The 17,188-nt window shown below is 40.1% G+C and overlaps 1 protein-coding gene across 2 annotated transcripts in view; it reads right to left on the bottom strand.

The window, feature by feature from the left end:
• The window catches only part of STPG2 (sperm tail PG-rich repeat containing 2), a 1,290,079-nt gene that overhangs the window by 137,471 nt on the left and 1,135,420 nt on the right, over positions 1-17,188 (bottom strand). The window lies entirely within an intron of this gene.

Here is a 17,188-nt window from a genome sequence, read left to right as displayed (position 1 = left end):
TGCATCCACAAGGAGTCAGGCCCAGCCAGTCCAAGGGTCTTCAGGGTTTGAGATATCAAACCCAGTAACTCATCTGTCTAAAAGAAACAGAGAAGAGTTTGATATGGCTCCAAATCTTGGGAAATGTCCCCTTCCCCACAGGAGAGCTACCCCCATCATCATCTATATCATCCTGATCATCTGTATTCAAGCTCTGTTAGACCGCACTGCATCATGGAGCTTGACCATGGAGACAGGCGGAGGAGCTACCTTAGTAGGTACTGCCACTTCAGAAGACCGGCCCTGTAGAAATGTCTGCATTCCTTGGAATAATTCTACCCAGGAAGCCAGTGTCCCATGAGAACTCAACCCGTGGATCAATCAAGGGAGGGGACACCCCTGCCGTGTCTCCCTCGCTCCCACTTCCCTCAGAACAAGGAGATGGACCATCACTGGCAAAACAGAAGGAGGTAAATCTCCCCGAGCATCCAGGCAGTGCTGATGCAATCTTAAAGAAAGCTCTGGCTGAATGGCCCTAATGTAGCATGCAGCACAGACAGATAGGTGTTTAGGTTTCTTTTCTACAGGCGCTATGCTGTAAGCATGCAGACTGAAGAAGGCTTATTCCTAGCTTAACCGAGCCAGCTGAGAGAAATTGGAATAGACAGAAATGTTTACAAATGATAATCAATACAAAAACAATACACTGTCTTACAAACACTTATATTTTCAAACTTAGACAACTTCAACTCCCTTTTATTAGGCCTACCCTGAAGTCAACTAAAGCCACTACAGTTACTTCAAAATGCCTCTACAAGACTCTTACTAGGGACAAGGAAATTTGAACACATTTCCCCCTTGCTGATTGCTCTGCACTGGCTTCCTGTACAATCAAGAATTCATTATAAAGTATTATCTCTAATTTTCAACATTGTCAACAATATTAACTCGTGGTTATTAGAAGTGACAATTCAACACTACACACCACAGAGAGATCTAAGATCACAAAACAAAGGACTTCTAACAGTACCTTCGACTCAGAACACATACCTAACGCAAATAAGAGACCAAATGTTTTACACAGCAGGCCCTAAGTTGTGGAAATCACTTCCAGAGTCAATACATCAGACAACAGATTATATAGTAGCTAGAGTGAGATCCAAGAATATTTATGATCATGAACTAGAATTTTCTTATGTTCTTATACGTTATGTTGTTGAACTAGAAGGTGAATGTTGACACACAGTATGTGATCATTGACCATGAATATAAATGCGAATATTATAAACTGTTGTGATCTTCTTTTGGAACAACAGTATATAAAATGCCTAAATAAATAAATAAATATCTGTGCACCCAAAAATGCCACACAAAAATGTGCATCCAAGCCCACGTGCATAGTCCACTTGTCTAACTGGGTGCCCAAAATGGACACCCAGCACCAACGCCTAAGCTGGATGCACAAGATTTACGTCCAGAAGGACGAACACTCAAACTGGATGCACAGGCAAGAACGGACACCCACACAGTTGCACAAGCGCACTCCGATGGCCAAAGCAAAAAGTGTGCAAAACCATTCCCATGGCCTACCATGTGCCAAAATGGAAGAAGCCTGGGAGCGGGGCCTAGCTGAATGGCAGCTCAACCCATCAAGCCTATATTCACTCTTCACCTCACAGAACTCCCTAGAGAAGTGAATGGGACAGTCGAATGCCGAGGTACCAGACCCTTCTCTTGCTGTCTTCCTTTCACTGTCTTTTTTTTGTTTTTAAGAAAACTTTTACCTGAGCTCAGCCCTTCCTGGCTGAGAGCAGGAACAGGTCCCAGCTATGGGGGAGAGGGCTAAAACCTTCACCTTCAAGCCTCTCTTGACTTGAAACAGCTAATTGGAATCTAGGTCCATGACAGGCAAGACTACTGGACTGAAGGCACTCTACTGAGAGAGGGACCACATGGTATCACTTCAGGAGACAAGTGGTGCTACATATTCAGCTCGTCTTTCTGATATCTACTTTCCAACTTTCCAATTTTTCTTCTTTTCTCTTTTATTTACTCACAGGCAATCCCCCAAAGGGAAAAGCATGTCCTCCATCTGCTGGAGATGTAGAATCCAGGTGGACTAATGTTGGGGCGGGACTACATAGCCGTGACATCAGCTTTTTGCTCCATCTCCATCTACTGGCAGAGGTGCATAACCCACTCACTGGGATTTACCTACCCAAATGCTAACGAAAATCTTATTTTAACACCCAGACCTGTCCTGACTGAATCAATTTAGCCTCTCACCCTCATTAGAAGCACTTACAGTACCACACACACTAGCAACCTTTTCTCATTGTCTGGCATAAGCGAGTTCCTCCCTTTAAAGAGACCCTCACAGGGATTAAGAGTCAGCATGGGATGAAATGGTTAACCGGAGCAGCCCCAGAAAATATAAATTAATTGTGTGCCCTAAGGAGCAATAATCCTCCAAAAAAGGGGTTACATAGTCAAAGTGAATAATGTGGAAGTGAAGGCTTTGTATTTCTATGATGATGTTTAAATATTCAGGCAGTGCTATCTGGGATGAAATTCAGTACAGTTGGTATAAAAGTGAATGAATTATTGTATATAGTGTTATGAGAAAAATGTGAATTTAGTTTTAAAAGTGATATTATATACTTCACGGTTTGTGCCTGTGACAATGGGTGGTCCCTCTTGCCCTGGATATTACTTCCTTTATACCATTCATTAAAGAAACTCAGATGAATACTATATTAATGCCAGTCACTTCACTATAGCAGATACTGGGTGTATATTCAGCCACCTGAAAATCCAGTTTTGCTGTAAGAATCACACTGGAGGCATTCTGCCACTGACTCTAGCCAGAATATATTTGGTATGCTACATGCTCCAAAATATATGTGAACAGCATAATTTGCTTTGGCTGAAGGAAAAGCCAGTAGAGGAACAGAAGACTGAAGAAGTGGAATATTCAGGCATAGTAAGTAGATTTCAGAGAATTCATAATGTGTATAAATCGGTTGAATTGTAGCAGGTAGGTTTGAATAGTGTAGATTGTAAGGACTATGTTTTAACAACTGGTTTGGATGTGAGATGTTCATGTACTGTACAATGTGCTTCTTCTGTATCATTATGTGTTTCAGGTCATAAATCATTAAATGCTAAGAATGCTCTACTGTGTGAAACTGTGAGGAATCTTTCTTTATCCCCTTACTCTCGTAATGCTGGGTCACTCTACTGCATTTTACAAGCCAGGGCTCTATATACTGCACTTCGTAACAGTCAGGGTATCCTATCCTAGGAAGAGTAGAGTGCCAAATGAAGCTATTTCTCCTTGATGTGCCGTGTAGCTAACAGTGTGGGCAAGGCAAATTGAGTAATGGGGATGAGATAATTTAAAAATCCTTTACATGAATGTGAGCCTTCCCTATTACCTGTAATAGTGTATTTGTCATATCATTATAAACATGCAATTATCCTTTCAGTCACATCAAAATTCTAATTTCTTTTTGTCATTTCCTTTTTCCTCAATGACTTCCATGCATTTAATGTGGTTTTGAGCATATTTGAATGATGCCGTGAGGTAACTGAATTATGGGTTAGCATTTTTTGCTTCTTGCCCTTCATTTAAGCTGATATTATGGTGGGATAAGGTTCAGTGTGCTTCCTCCACACAATGACAGATGTTGGTCATATCAGTATAACAATGCCACATATTTAAAAAGACAAAGTTTATACATATTGTAATAAAATTATACATTTTTCCAGAGATATATAGTGATTCTTGAGCTATGATTCTTTTAATATAGAATACTTTTTTTTTATTCTGATATTTCACTAGCAATCTTTCTGCTGGAAATTTGGATGAATTGAGCCTACCATAAATAATGATATATGCAGTTAAATACATTCCTTATGGGCATTACATAAAATAACAGTTTTGCAAAGAAATCTTTTACATGTGTATGACTTAAAAGGTCACTTGATCATTATACAGAGGGTGTCTAGTTCAAATGTTAATGATCAGTATTTTAACAGAAACAGTCTGCAATATTTTAAAGCAAAGTAAGCAGTTTTTGAAATATTAGAAAGAGCAAACCAATTAAACCTTTGACCTTATGGTTACCCAGTGGCACAGTCATCATGTATGCAATATAGTTCATCTTTTTCAACGTGAATTTGAAGAAAGAAGTTGCAATTATTTTAGAAATGTCTTTATTGCCAAATGAACGCATATGTAAGAGTGATTAGTATTATTTTCTACAGCAGTACTAAACTACAGTGGCTATAGAAAATCTACTCTCTCTTCCAAAATGTTCACATTTTGTTGCCTTAAAGACAAAAAGTAAAATTCATTAAAGCAGTGCTTGTTACATGTATCTACAGATCCTATCCCACAACTGCCAAGTAAAAGATATATTCCAGAATTCCTTAAAAAATGAAGCAGAAATAAAAACACGAAATAGCTTGTTTGGATAAGTTCACAGCTCCCTTATATTTCTGTAAAAATTCTAAATACTTAAAGCTCTGGTATAACCAATTACCTTCCAAAGCACATGCTGAAGAATGAATTTTTAAAGCATTTATGCACGTAAAAGTAGCATATATGTGCATAAGTTGCTATTTTATAAGACATTTATGCATGTAGATTTGGCAATTTACTCATGTAATTTTACATCTGCTAATTATCTTGCATAATTGATATCAGGGTTATTTATCGTGTACTATTAGCTGGGTTGGAAGTCTGGGTGAACCGGAGGGAGTTCAGGCTGAAAAACCAGCAGGGTCTCAATGATCTGGAGAAGGACTAGGTGAAGCAGTGGAGGAATCAGAAAACTAGTCATTTCAATTATGCACGCATGTTTTAAAATATACCGACTTCTGCATGTAAATAGGGTTTTATGCAAGCAAGTCCTACATTTTTTCATGCAAAAAATATATGTGCATATTTAAAACCGGAAAAAAAAGTATACACATTCAATGAATTGAAATATTTGCTCTCAATGCATTGCATATATTCACGTATAAGTACACATACATTTATTTTATAATTTGTGTATAAATGATATGCATGGGTTATAAAATACTTTCTTAGATTTCCATGTGGCCATATCCACATATACAGTATATTTGGTTGTGTGGAGTTATTTGCAAGTGAATAGGCCAAACCTGTGTTTACTGATTTGCATGATGGTACACAAAAAAGAAGTAACAGCTTGTGCAACTAATGTCAAAACATAGAGAGCTTGAGCAGTTTTTTAAAATATACTACCCATCCATTAATATGTTTATATTTAAATAAAATAAAACTGTTGTGAAAACTGATCTGGTCATACAAGATTGTCTTCCACCAAGATTTATAACTCAAATGTGTTTTAACACCAGTGTGATCATTTAAACTTTCAGATAGTTCTCACTTCACTTATAAGACTTTATATAGCTTGAAAGTCTTCTATTTGCAGCAATGCGAACTTTATTTTAAATGTAATGTAATTTCTGCTACTTTTTTGTATCAAAGTCCATATACTGAATTCCCACTGAATCTAATTTCCTGAAAATTCCATTCTTAGTAGCACCCCAAAATTTATTATAAAAGATGTTCCACTAAATCTAATCTTGTTTCACCCTGCCTGGACTTTCTGAAGGTTATTTGTATTGAAAATGAGATAGACACTTAATACAGTGGATAAAATAAGCTGAAATCCACTATTTGGTTCTTCAGCATTTTGAGTCAACAATCTTAAACAATAATCACTGTTATCCCCACAACTTGCTCCTTACTGCCAGAATCTTCTACATAATTCTCATGACAGAAGAAATTCAACAATTCCTGTTGGTTCTCTCTGATGAGTAGGGAATTTAAAAATAAAGACTCAATCAAGAGCACCAAGGAGCGGTTAAAAATACTCTAGGACAAAGTTATAGAAAGGCACAGATTTGGAAATGAGCAGAAAAGAATTTTAAAAGTTCTTGAATATCTCTCAAAGCTGGGGCAGATTTTATAAATCTGCGAACACACGTACTTTTGTTCGCGCACCAGGCGCGAACAAGAGTACGTGGGATTTTAATAGATACGCACGTAGCCGCGCGTATCCATTAAAATCCGGGGTCGGTGCGCACAAGGCTACCCAAAATCGGCAGCCTGCACGCGCCGAGCCGCGCAGCCTGCCTCCGTTCCCTCCGAGGCTGCTCCGAAATCAGAGCGGCCTCGGAGGGAACTTTCCTTCCGCCCCCCCGCACCTTCCCTTCCCTTCCCCTACCTAACCCACCCCCCCGGCCCTATCTAAACCCCCCCTAACTCTGCGCGCGCCGGGCCGGCTGCCGCGCTCCATGTTCCGGTCCGGGGGCTGGTCCGGAGGCCGCGGCCACACCCCTGGAACGCCCCCGGGCCGAAACCATGCCCCGGCGCCGCCCCAAAACGCTATGTCACTCTCAACACGCCCCCGAAACGGCGCGTCACTCCTGGCACGCCCCCGACACGCCCTCCCGACACGCCCCTCCATGCACGTCCCGGGGCTTGCGCGCGCCGCCGAGCCTATGCAAAATAGGCTCGGCGCGCGCAGGGGGGGTTTGGGGTAGGTTTTCGGGGGGTACGCGTGTATCTTACGCGCGTACCCCTTTGAAAATCTACCCCACAATTAAGACAAGTGTTAAGAAGTGGTTGGTATATGGCATCACCAAGAACCTGAATAGATCAGGCTTTTCCTCCAAACTAGATGATTGAGCAAGAAGGTGACTAATCAGGGAGGCAACAAGAGGCCAATGGGAACTTTGAGAGAGCTACAGGATTCTATTGCCAAGACTGGTCAAAATGTGCATGTGACAACAAAATCACAAGCATTCCACAAACTAGCATATCAATCCAACTTGAAACTCATTTGAAGTATGCAAAGGAAAACTCAGAGGATACAGTAACTATGTGGCAAAATGTTTTGTGGTCTCAGGAAACTAAAATACATCTTTTGGCCTGAATGCAAAGCATTATGTTTGTGTGAACCGAACACCACACATAACCCACAGAACATTGTTCCTACTGTGGAGCATGACAGCATCATGTTACGGGGATTTTTCTTAAATGCAGGGATTGTGACTCTTGTCAGGATAGAATGAACAATGAATGAAAAAAACTACAGAAACAACCTTGAGGAAAACCTACTGCCCTATGCAAGGAAGCTGAAACTGAGATGGACGTTCTCCTTTCAGCATGACAATGATCTGAATCCCACAGCCAAAGTTGCATTGGAATGGCTAAGAAACAAAAAGGTAAATGTCCTGGAATGGCCTAGTGACAGCCTCAAACTCAATCCAATGGAAAATCTGTGGCATGACTGGAAGATTGCTGTCCATCAATGCTCCCCAAGGAACTTGACAGAGCTTGAACAGTTTTGTAAATAAGAATGATCTAATTTTGAGAAATCAGGGGTGGTAACTTTCAAAGCAGTGTGCGGGCGAACATGTGCATAAGTTCATCATCTAACGCCCAGGGATGCAGCCATTTTATAACATATGTGCTTAGATGTGCACATGTTATAAAATAGCCTGACTGTGCACACATATGAATGCAAATTTAAGTCGACGCATGCCTGTGCAAGCAAATGCCACTTTTGCCACTTAAGTGGGAAGATTTTAAAAGCCATGTGCACCAACGCCTTTGTTGTTTTCCCAGTTTGCTCCCAGTTCGCCCAGTTAAGGCACAGGACTTCCAAACCTCCCCAGTTTAATAGCTTCCCTTTCCCCTTTTTAGCCCTGACCTTTAAAACCCCTCTGATCTGCCTACAATTTTTTGTTTTACATCATCCATAGCAAAAGTAAAGTTATATGGCAGCAGGCCCCAGTGCGCACCAGTGAGCGTATTTAAGTGCAGATTTCATATTAAAATCCTGGACATCCATGTCCCACCCAGACTACGCCCATGCCCCGTCCTTTTTTCGGAAACTCTTCATGTGTGCACGCAGCGGCATGCACGCGTATATCCCGGTGGCTTTTAAAATCCGTTTGGTGCATGCTGGCCCAACATATTCACTTATCCCCAGTCCTTTCCCAGATCACTGAGACCCTGCTGGTTATTCAGCCTGACCTCCCCCTAGTTCCCCCAGACTTCCCACCCAGCTAATAGTATACAATAAATAAGCATCCGGCTTTTAAAATTCACTTTTAAGTGTGCAAAGTTGGTGGAGACCTAACCCAACACATTCATAACTTCAATTGCTGCCAGAGGTGCTTCCACTATGTTTTCAATCAGGGAAATGGAGATTTACTCAATTTCAATTTTGTTTTTGGAGACATATATGCTTTGTCCCCAGTAAAACATTTTTGATTCTGAAAGAGGTAGAGTATGGCATGTTGATGAGAGGGGAAAACCTCCTCATTTTAAATGCATGCAAGTCTGATGCACTGACAATAAAATGTGAAAATTGCTCAAAGGGATGTAGACTTTTGATAGGCTCTGTATATACACCAGAAATATACACAAATTTCTAGCATTTGTTCAAGATGCTGCTGTCTATGCTGTCCTGTTAATTGCAGTTAGATCTGTTTAAGGGGAAGCTCATGAATCATTTGGATATTGATGAATTCCATCAGCGAGTTGGAGAATCACAAGGAGGGAGCAAAATATTTCTGTCATTTGCTACCACCAACTGTCTATATGCAAGTAACAGTATATGTCCGGTAATGATGTACACAAATCTCCCTCTGCACTGTTCTCATCATAAATTTATCAAGGGAATGGGAAATGTTTTGAGTCTAAAATTTTAGACTACTTATTTGGTAATATAATAATGGCTTTTCTACGTCTTGCTGTTTAACTGCTTGTTCAGCTGCCATGGATAGGGTCGCCAACTAGCTCGGAGTCATGCTTCCTTAAGTTCAGGAAAAATACTAAGGTATGGCTGTTCAGCCAGGCCTTCTTATAAGACCCATATCTTCCTGAATTCCTGATGAAGGATTGTGCTATACACAACTGGATCTTAAAAATATTCATGAATGGGTTTTCTTATGCTAGATCCCTATGGCATGTTAATTGTAAATTCTTATTCAGTTGTAAGCATTAGCAATTCTAATGCCTCTGTTCATTTACATTTATTGTAATCCATCTTGAGACCAACTTTGGGAAAAAGGAGGCACATCAAATGTTCATAAATAAATAATAAGCAATGGCCTTTGTAAGGGTGCCTTTTTATGATAGCTGTGGCATTTACTATTCCTTTGAAGCAGGCTCTGATCAGCAGCCTAGCATGTGGAAAATGCTGCAAGCTGATTGGAGCCAACTTAGATAAAGAGACGAAAAGTGTAGTAACTTGTTAGAAGCAGGAATAAGAAGAGGAGGTTGCTGCATTGGTAAACATAATACAAGTTGTATGGTGGAAGGAGAGGGGAGGAAGCATATAAAAATTGCTGCAGACCTATTTCAAGTTGTACACTGCTGACCTTGTACCTCTGCATACACTTGTCTCGCTTATAAAGAACTTCTGCTTTTCAACTGCAAGTGTTAAGTATTTATTCTTGCAGTGGGGAAAGCATCCACAACACTTCTTTCCTCAATGCATGTGACATGATTTTGGTGAAAAACAGAGACCACTTGAGGAGAATTCAAGATGGCTATGATGAAAGGACTGCAGTCACCAACCCATCTAGTTGAAGAGACAGCAACTAAGAGTACCATCTCCCAAATAAGATACTTCAAGCAGCTCAATTTTGAAGTCCCGTAACACAGGAGATCTCAAAACGGAAGGTTTTTTATACCATCAAAACCTCTATAAATTGTGATACTCAAGAATGAAGCAAAAGCAGTATTTTCTGTATTTGGAAGAAGCACACAGTGGTGGCACTAGGGTGCACTCTCATTAATGAAGACTTAATGGAGACTTGATGGAGGGAGGGAAACTAAGTAGTGACACAGATTCTTGGTAGAACAGGTGAAAGGAACCAGAAAGCACACCTGACACCATGATGAAAATATCTGCCCTTTGGGGTATTGATTCCTAGCCAAACAGAAGATGATCTGAATCTCTTTGGACAGTGAAAAAGAGGAAATTACCAAGTATGTGTCACCCATGCCATCAGGCTGAATGTGGGAAAGTTCATGTGGTATAGATGATCTCTCTCCTCTGGTAGTAGTGAGTGCTCAACTCCAGGAGGAATCAGAGGGAGGATCCAAAACAGGATAAGATATGAGAAAAACACACTCTGACTAGGTCATCCTGTGACAATGTGAAAGGTCTAGCACAATCCTAAAGCACTTTGGCTGTACTATTTGACTATTATACCAATAGTAACAATATATATTGGTCTCTATGATGATTGTTTGTGCTTTATCTATATGTACTTATATTACGACTGTTTTAATCGTACCCCACTCCAATCTATGGAGGGCCCAAATAATAGATATTTCAAATAAATAAATAATAACAGCACTTTCTGAACCATTCTTGCCATTGACCACATTTGTGGAAACACATACTATAGGTGTGCCTCTCACTTTAGCTGAGAGGGGGCCAGATTGGGTCTGTAAACCATTCAACCTTCCTATGTTACTTTTCAACATGAATATGTCTGAGTATGACAGTAATGTCCAGTAATGTCCAAACTGTCCAGGATAAGAATATTCCATCCCTTATCCTCACTAAGAGGAAGATATACATTATGTGGATCCTTGATGATAAAAAGGATATAATGTTCTGCTATTTTTATGCCACTAACCATGTATTTCAATCAAGAGGGTCTACAAAATTTGGAAGAAAGAGAAATAATATGCAAGTTGTACAAGGAACACTAAGTGCCCAATCCATCAAATCATTCAAACTTTCCTCCACCATAAGCAGAGCCTTCTCTCTAGCAGGCCCCACCATTTGGAACTCCTTACCTCATGATATTCGCCTGGAGACACACACACCCATATTCAAGAAAAAACTGAAAACCTGGCTCTTTCAGCAGGCCTACACCATGACACCCCCCATTACATAAATACCCTTTTATTGTTATTTTGGTGATGTACGTCTATGAAAGCGGTCTGAATACGGAATACGCTATATCCCCATTTTGTACATTGTACTTTATTGAAAATATTTATTGTTAGTTTTTGTATATAATTTATAGTTTCTCCAGTTCACTGTTTATGCATTATACCCATGACCCCCTAACCCCTTACCCTTCCCCCCACCTCCCCCACCCATTACCCTTCCCATGATTCTTGTTCTTCGCTGGTTATATGTAAGGGCTCCTCCCTATAGTTACCTGCATATTTTTCAGTTTTATGTAAGGGCTCTGCCCAAAAGTTTTTGTTTAATGTGAACCAATGCGATGTGCGAACGGACATCGGTATATAAGAGACTTTAAATAAATAAATAAAAAAATAAATATTGTACTTTGTGAATTCCAGAAGAAGCTCTCTTTGGAAAAATGCAAGAACTAAGAAGGCTATTAGCTGCAAATTTGAGAAACTGAGATCATATTCAACCAACCCTGGCTTATGCTTGAGAATCATTCATCTCATAATATGTGCAAAAACTGAACCATTTGGAGACATTACCCAGAAAAGAAAAGTGAATGCTGTACTATACTATGACTCAAGTGAGAGCTATTAATATATCAAGATTTGAATGTATTCTCAAAACTCTTTATTGTGGCATATAACTATAACTTTTGCTGCATTCTAATTGATCAAGCTTCTAGGGGAATGTGGATAAGTTTACCACAAAGGCAGAGCCCTTTGTTTTCAGTGACTCATTTTTTTTCCATCAATTTTTCTCTTATTTTTTTTCATTATGATACACATTAATAAATTCCCAGCTCAGTATTTTAGATTTGGGTGGTACAGTGGATGAAAGATCAACCTTGCACTTCTTGATCCCTGATATCATCTTACCTTACTAATCAGAGAAAATTCTTTTTCACTCAATGCACAATAAAGCTCTGGAATTTGTTGCCAGAGGATATGGTTAGTGCAGTTAGTGTAGCTGGGTTCAAAAAAGGTTTGGATAGGTTCTTGGAGGAGAAGTCCATTAATGGCTATTAATCAAGTTTAGTTAGGGAATAGCCACTGCTATTAATTGCATCAGTAGCATGGGATTTTCTTAGTGTTTGGGTAATTGCCAGGTTCTTGTGGCCTGGTTTGGCCTCTGTTGGAAAAAGGATGCTGGGCTTGATGGACCCTTAGTCTGACCCAGCATGGCAATTTCTTATGTTCTTATGTTCTTACCTCCGGATAGCAGTTTGTAATCACTGTCCGACGCTTCGCAGATGAGAGTCCAACAATAGTCACCCAGCATGGAGGGTTCCACGTGCCTTGATACTGTTTCTCCATTTTGACAATGTCTTGATGAAACCTTTCACTATGTTCATCACCTACAGTGCCAAGGTTGTCTGGGAAGAAATCCAAGTGGGAATGAAGAAAATGTATCTTCAATGACATGTTGCACTTCATCAATTTGTATGCCTGAAGCAGATTTTCAACCTGTTTGACATAGTCTGCTGCCTTATAGTTGCCTAGAAATTTACAAACGCATTCTTGAAGGCTGTCCACACAACACATTCTGTACCTTGCAGAAGACCATCAAAGTGGCTGTCCTTCATCACAGCTTGGATTTGTGGGCTAATGAAAACACCTTCTTTTATCTTGGCGTCACTTATGCGTGGAAACATTTGCCACAAATAATCAAAGGCTTTATTTTGCTTGTTCATTGCCTTAACAAAGTTTTTCATCAGCTCAAGTTTCTTGTGCAAAGGTGGAAAAATATCTTACTTGAATCCACCAATGGGTTGTGTGCAACATTCTTCTGCCCTGGAACCAATTTCTTGCGGAGAAGCCAGACTTTTCTGACGTAATGCGAATCTCTTGCTCGACTGTCCCACTCACAAAGGAAGCAACAATACTTGGTGTAACCAAGCTGCAGACCCAGTAGAATTGCAACTACCTTGAGCTCACCACACAAATTCCAGTTGTACCTCGAGTACTCAGTGTGGTTCAGCAGTAGCTGCATGTTCTCATACATTTCTTTCATATGAACGGCATGTCCGACAGGTAATGATAGGTAGATATTGCTGTTGTGCAGCAAAACAGCCTTTAAACTTAAGATAGAAAGACATGGTTTAATGGAACACAGTCAACATGGATTTACCCAAGGGAAATCTTGCCTAACAAATCTGCTTCATTTTTTTGAAGGCGTTAATAAACATGTGGATAAAGGTGAACCAGTAGATGTAGTGTATTTGGATTTTCAGAAGGTATTTGACAAAGAGCCTCATGAGAGACTTCTAAGAAAACTAAAAAGTCATGGGATAGGAGGTGATATCCTTTCTTGGATTACAAACTGGTTAAAAGACAGGAACCAGAAAGTAGGATTAAATGGTCAATTTTCTCAGTGGAAAAGGGTAAACAGTGGAGTGCCTCAGGGATCTATACTTGGACTGGTGCTTTTCAATATATATATAAATGATCTGAAAAGGAATATGATGAGTGAGGTTATGAAATTTGCGGATGAATCAAAATTATTAAGAGTAGTTAAATCACAAACGGATTGTGATACATTACAGGAGGACCTTGCAAGACTGGAAGATTGGGCATACCAATGGCAGATGAAATTTAATGTGGACAAGTGCAAGGTGTTGCATATAGAGAAAAATAACCCTTGCTGTAGTTACACGATGTTAGGTTCCATATTAGGAGCTACCACCCAGGAAAAAGATCTAGGCATCTTAGTGGATAATACTTTAAAATCGTCGGCTCAGTGTGCTGCAGCAGTCAAAAAAGCAAACAGAATGTTAGGAATTATTAGGAAAGGAATGGTTAATAAAACGGAAAATGTCATAATGCCTCTATATCGCTCCATGGTGAGACCCGCAGCATCTCAAGAAAGATATAGTTGCATTGGAGAAAGTACAGAGAAGGGCAACCAAAATGATAAAGGGGATAGAACAGCTTCCCTATGAGGAAAGGCTGAAGAAGTTAGGGCTGTTCAGCTTGGAGAAGAGACAGCTGAGGGGGTATATGATAGAGGTCTTTAAGATCATGAGAGGTCTTGAACGAGTAGATGTGAATCGGTTATTTACACTTTCGAATAATAGAAGGACTAGGGGGCATTCCATGAAGTTAGCAAGTAGCACATTTAAGACTAATCAGAGAAAATTATTTTTCACTCAACGCACAATAAAGCTCTAGAATTTGTTAAGAGGATGTGGTTAGTGCAGTTAGTGTAGCTGGGTTCAAAAAAGGTTTGGATAAGTTCTTGGAGGAGAAGTCCATTAATGGCTATTCATCAAATTTACTTAGGGAATAGCCACTGCTATTAATTGCATCAGTAGCATGGAATCTTCTTAGTATTTGGGTAATTGCCAGGTTCTTGTGGTCTGGTTTGGCCTCTCTTGTAAACAGGATGCTGGGATTGATGGACCCTTGGTCTGACCCAGCATGGTAATTTCTTATGTTCTTAATCAATAAACAGTCGCCATTCTGTTGAGTCGTGGTCACATCCGTGGTCAGACTGTCTACTTGGCTGAAATATTTTGTCAAATCTTCATGACGGCTGCAAAATACTGAAATTTTCATATCAGATGACAAAAGATTCCATCCTTGCAGCCTTGACCCAAGCAGCTCCGCTTGACTTTGATAAAGCCAAATCTCTGACCAGATTGTTCAGCTCTGACTTAGATATTAAATGAGGATCGCTGGAATGTGATGGCACAAAGTCATGATCAGCCGCAGCTTCCATATGCGATGGCTCGCCATCATCGCCTACCTCCTCATCCTCGTCATCAAGTGTCCACACCTCTTTTGGAACAGGAAGACTGTCATCATGCGGCACTGATCTCATTGCCGATGCAAGGTTAGGGTACTCAATAAACTTCCTGCTCTTTGATGAGTATCCTGACACATTCGTCATGCAGAAGTAACAGTCAGTTATATGAGCTTTCTGTTCCCTCCATATCATTGGGATGGCAAATGGCATGGATGGTCGCACACTTTTCAGCCAAGCTTGCAGACGACTGGCGCAAGATGCGCAACATATACGAGGAGCCCATGCTCTGTCCTGGTCACTGATTTTACACCCGAAGTATAACTTGTATGCCTTCTTAATGAGTGCAGTCATACTCCTTTTCTGTGCTTTCAGAGTAAACTCACCACAGATGTAACAAAACATGTCACGGCTATTACGACATTGGCATGACATTTCATAAAGTATATGAAATTAAATCCACAAACTTTAAACTCAACAGTTTTAGCGATATGATTCGCTCATTCACACAGACGTTGCATAGGAGACTACTCATTGCTGCTGCTTATATAAGGCTGCGTCATCATGGAAACAAGTTGGAATCTTGCAGTCAGCTGGGGCTTGCCCAAGAAAGTTCTGGCATGATCAGGCAGAGTTTCTTGGTGTATTTTTAAAAAAGTTAGTCTGTTACACATTACGTTGTTTATGACCGTCAAAAATATGACATGAATTTTAAAAATCATAAAAACTACTGTCCAGCAAGAAAATATATTTACGCGAGATAATGTTTTAAAATTTCACAATTATTATAACAAAAAATTGGCCATTTCTCAAAAACCTTACGTGATATACAAATTTCAAATTAATATCTGTGATCAGTATCAAAAAATCTATTTGGAACACCAAAAAGCCTGAAGGAAACAAAAACTTTGTTTACCAGTGATATCCACAATAAATATGCACATGATAGATTTGTATGCAGTGGAGGCAGTATATAAAAATCCTGGATAACTTTTAACCTGATCCAGAGACCAGCTAGAATTAGCCAACAAACTTTTCATTTAACTCCACATATTGAAATTATCTGGATACGTTTTCTGGCTAACTGATCCCTGCCCCAGAAAACCCCCATTATACCCCTTACTTATGTGGATAAATTTAAGCTGGATACAGTATCGGTCCCGACATCAAAGGTGCAGACAAATAAATCAAAACAGCATCTGCATAGAGGGAAATCTTTTGCTCCCTACCCCCAATCTAATCCCACTAATTCCTTCTTTTTCCTAATGGCAGCAGCTAAGGCTCAATAGTAATATCAAAAAGCAAAGGGGACAAGGGACAATCCTGACGAGTATCTCTAGCAACAGGGAAAAAAGTTGTTAAGAAACCATTAATAAAAATACGCACCCTGGGATGATGATAAGTAGCACGGATCCATGCAAGAAATTGAGCTAGTATTTTGACATGCACAAGAGTTTGAAATGAGAAAGGCCAGCCTATCCTATCAAAAGCTTTGTTAGCATTCAGGAACATAACAAGAGCTGGCCTTCCTGCGTACTTGGCCATATGCAATACATTAAACAAGCATCTAGTATTTGCCGTTGAGACCCGACCCTGAACAAATCTGGTCTGATCACTATGAACCAAACTAGACAAAACCACCTCCAGATGCTGCTGCAGCACCTTCACAAGAATCTTTAAATCAGAATTTAACAAAGAAAAAGGCCAGTAAGAGCCACAGTCCAAAGCATCCTTATCTTTTTTAGGAATAAGTGTAATGGTGACATCTGACAAATCATGCAAAACCACATAGGATTCGCCAGTTTTTGGAATAATGAAAAGAGAAAGGGAGCCACCTCTTGGAATTACTTCTTTTAAAACTTAATCTGAAAAACGTCCAGACCTGGATACTTCCCCCCAGGCAGTGCCATAACAGCGGTCTGAATTTCCATCAAAGAAATAGGAGCCACCAGATTCTCACTCTGCTCCTCAGACAGCCAAAGTAAACACTGACCATCCAAAAACCGACCTATATCCTCCACCGAAGGAGCATCAGAGGCAGCGTAAAGTCTAGAAAAGTAACATACAAAAGTCTGCTCAATAGCTATGGGATCTGAAAAGATCTGACCCTACCCATCTTGAACAGAGAGAATGTGTGTCTTGCCAACTCATCTTTTTACCAGCCTAGTCAGCATTGAACCTAGTTTATCCCCATGTTCCTAAAACTTCAATCTGGAATACTTGAAAGCACGCCCAATCTTTTCCATTTTAAGGGATTTTAACTCCCTACACTTGGCCTGAAACTGCTTACATGTTTAAGACGAAAAATCGATCTTGTGGTTTTTCTCCAGACCCGCAATATCAACAAATAAGTCAGCCACTCTTTTCCTGCGTATCTTATGTAGATGGCTAGCATACACAATTATTCTGCCATACAGGAAAGCCTTAAAGGCTGCCCACTGAAGCCCAGGATCATACTCAGCCTTAGGATTAAA

Source organism: Rhinatrema bivittatum, chromosome 1, assembly GCF_901001135.1.
Source record: "Rhinatrema bivittatum chromosome 1, aRhiBiv1.1, whole genome shotgun sequence".
Taxonomy (NCBI): Eukaryota; Metazoa; Chordata; class Amphibia; order Gymnophiona; family Rhinatrematidae; genus Rhinatrema; species Rhinatrema bivittatum.
Note: the sequence above shows the minus strand (reverse complement) of the source record. Positions and strands in the feature narration are given on the sequence as shown.